This window comes from Aplysia californica, unplaced genomic scaffold (genome assembly GCF_000002075.1).
Source record: "Aplysia californica isolate F4 #8 unplaced genomic scaffold, AplCal3.0 scaffold00358, whole genome shotgun sequence".
Classification (NCBI taxonomy): domain Eukaryota; kingdom Metazoa; phylum Mollusca; class Gastropoda; order Aplysiida; family Aplysiidae; genus Aplysia; species Aplysia californica.
In genome coordinates, this window is record NW_004797628.1 from 562,141 (window position 1) to 565,549 (window position 3,409).

At 40.9% G+C, this 3,409-nt stretch overlaps 1 protein-coding gene across 1 annotated transcript in view; it reads left to right on the forward strand.

Moving 5' to 3' along the window:
• Positions 1–1,536: 1,536 nt before the first annotated feature.
• LOC101852490 overlaps positions 1,537–3,409 on the forward strand; it is a gene marked incomplete in the record, with an annotated part of 10,949 nt that continues 9,076 nt past the window's right edge. The window contains 1 exon segment of the mRNA XM_013085225.2: positions 1,537–2,229.

Here is a 3,409-nt window from a genome sequence, read left to right on the forward strand (position 1 = left end):
CTAATCTCTCTCTCTCTCTCTCTCTCTCTCTCTCTCTCTCTCTCTCTCTCTCTCTCTCTCTCTCTCTCTCTCTCACCTCATTCTTTCTAGCTCTCTCTCCTCTGTCTCTCTATTTCTCTCCCTCTTTCTCCCTGTTTCGTCTCTTCAGCAGAACGTCAAACTTGTCATAAAAAAGCAATCAAACTGTAGAAACCATGGGCTTGCTCGGTACCAGAGTGTAATTCATAATCAGTGCAGGATTAATTGAAATTTGCTTATTTCCAAATTGTGAAAGTTTACAATGGATCTCCATTCGATTTATCCAACATCTTTTACATTTCCACCGCCCCGAAAGGCGTGGCGCAGGAAAGTGCTGAACAGGTAGATTTTCAATAAAACATGTTTTCAATGCGACTAAAACTTTAAACCCTGCTCGTATTTCGTACAGCAGGCAAGGAATGGTGGCGTTTTCAAACGCTAGGTGAGCCCTCTTTCCTCCGCTCCTTCACTGTGATTTGGGGTGGATGCCTATTTATGTCTCTTCGGCTAATGTTTTTGGATGCAATGAATGTGTTGTTGTTGGTTGTGAGCTTGCCAATTGCCAATAGTATTTCCCGTAGTCAAAGTGTAAACTCTATAACTCCGAGTGGACGATGGAAGCAACCGCTGAAACTCGCCCGGCCCCGAATGGACGGTCCCAGCGTCCGGTCAAATCGCAGGGCGCATGAAGCGTCACTACTAATGTAATCTTTTACGAATCCGAATAGATTTATTTTGGCTTGAAAGTGTTAGAAAAATGAATAAACTACTTCCTCTTTCACTTTGACACAACTTTGGCCATTTAATAAATATTTTGCGTGTACCCCCGGTTACGTGTTTTACGAGATTTGTTAAAAATCCGTCAAAACGTGGAAATTAATCCAACAAAGTGACCTGTCAGGAGACAATCGTGTGGGGATTCAAATCTTACATCGTATAAAACAGTCTTTAGATCCACTTGCCATATCGCTTGAAACCAAGATTTCTTTCTCAGCAAAGAGCAAGCAGGATTTTGTTTTACACTGGCCAAGCTGGCTCCATTAAATCGTGCATTGTGCCGGGGAAAGTACAATAGAGGCAAAACTAAACACAACCACATTAACTGAAAAATCGTTCATTGTCGTAACAATGGTCTCACTCAATCACTCACCCATTCTTTGACCTGCGTCGTCTAGGGTAAACAGAGCACAGAAGATGTCGAGATTAATTTTTCTTTATGTTCATCAGTCTGTCGTCCTCATGGACTTTTCTTGCAGAAAAAAACCAGTCCATTTTTTTCTGTTGTCGGATCAACTTATACTTTCAAGGGCGAAAAATCTCGGAGGGCCCGTGTGCAAGTTGCGCACGTTAAAGATCCCTTGGTGGTCTAAAATCGATAACAGTAGGCTTCGGCCGCCACCTGGGCAAAATTCAAAATTTCCTACCAACTAAAAGTATTAGGTGTGTCCCGCGCGCTCATATGACCTTATGCAGTTGCGAGCGCCGTAAAACACTTACCAAAAAAAACAAAACACTTTCAATGTCCTCTTTTTCGACCGCCTCCAACGGTGCACCTGCGCCATGCACGATGGTTTTTACAAGGTTTTCATGCCACCTCTCTGTCCGAACCAAGCGAGTTTTCTCCTTTTTACTGTAGCTAGTAGTGGTTCTTGTGGTCCGACTCTATCACCTTAAATTGCTATCCATACATCTGTAATGAATTACTGTAAAGATCTACTATTTTGCATAGTGACGTCCCTAAAAATACATTTAAATCTTTGATCAAGTGACCAAAATCACCTCGGGCGGCCATAGTCACCCCGGTTTACCCGATAACAGAATTATTATTCAGAGATAAGTTACTGGTTGAACCATTATTTTGTTAATCTATAGCCTTCTGCTACCGACGTATTGGTGCGGCTGAGGAGGGGAAACAATAACTGCATCGTGAAAGTAGATAAAAGCGAAGCTGTTGATAAGCTTTAGGGGTTGATTTCACGTGAAGGGATCGACAGGAAGGAGAATATTGAAAGGTCAGAGATAACGATGATTCAACTTGTAATTGTACTAAATGATAGTTTATGATATCGTGTAAAGACATGTGTAGCCCTGGAGTGAATTGAATTCTTGAAGTGTGTTTTACCAGCAGAAGGTGTGTTTTTCCTTGAACTCTCCCTATATGACATGACTTTTGTTCTCGATACGAGCATTAGCACTCGACTACGGCAACTGGTAAGTTTAACGTGTCTCGTTGTCCTTCAGCTGCTTATTAATACTCGGCTGCATGTGTAGTTCATCTACTTCTACCCTAGCCTTCTGCATAAAACGGGCTCAATGGAAAAGCAAGAGTTATCACAAATTAGAAACCGTGAAGGTATCAATTTTAAAGGCTGGTAGACTCATAACTTCATCTCTATTTGATTGGTGTTTATTGTTTATTGTCAGTTGAATGGGAAATTAATGTAAGTAATCAACCAAGAGTTTTATACCCTTACAGATTTAAGTTTGTAAATAATACCAGTTTATTTTTCCATTGAAGCCTACGTGTGTGTTGTACGTTTTCATAACGTCACAGAAAAAGCTATCAACACTGAGCAAATTCGAACTCATCCCATTCAAGGCTGAAAGCTTGCATTGGGCTGAGTAAAGAAACCAGCTCATGATGGGAAAATCTAGAACAAGTTATTTTGATACCGTACAAACGTATGGAAAGCGGTGCACCCATTTTCGCCCCACTTTTGTTCAGCCACCACTCTACCCGTTTTCGTCCCACACTTGCTATAAAATGTAATCAATTGCCTTTCGATATCCATGTCTCTTTCTCTTTATCTGTCAATATATATATATAAATGACGTATTAACCAGCTCTATCTTCCAGTCCTTCTCTGGGCGTACACATCTAGAAACCACAGAAGGACAAATAACGGATGTGAAAGTTTTCATCGACATTTTGCAGACATATTTACAAGTTCTCACCTTAATGTCTTTGGCTGGTTATCAAGAATCAAGGATGAGCAAATCAAAACACAACTCAAAAGTAAAGCATAAGTCAGACCTATGCTACAGATACGGAGAAGAAAAACGGCAGAACTAAAAAGACAAGAACTAAAAAAGAAAAACAGAGATGGGCTTATTTCACAAAAAGACTTTATCTCTGCTGGAAATTTCAGCTTGCCATCACGAGAGACAGTGGCGGACTGACTATGAACGATGTACACAGTTTTACCCTGTATTCGTAAACGATTTTTAACAAGATTTTTTTAATTTCAAGGACGTTTTTAAATCAAACTATTCTATCAGAGACATTTATTCTGCAAACACACTCGCACACGCACACACGCGCACACGTGCAAACACGCGCGCGCGCACACACACACACACACACAGACAGACAGACAGACAGACAGATAGA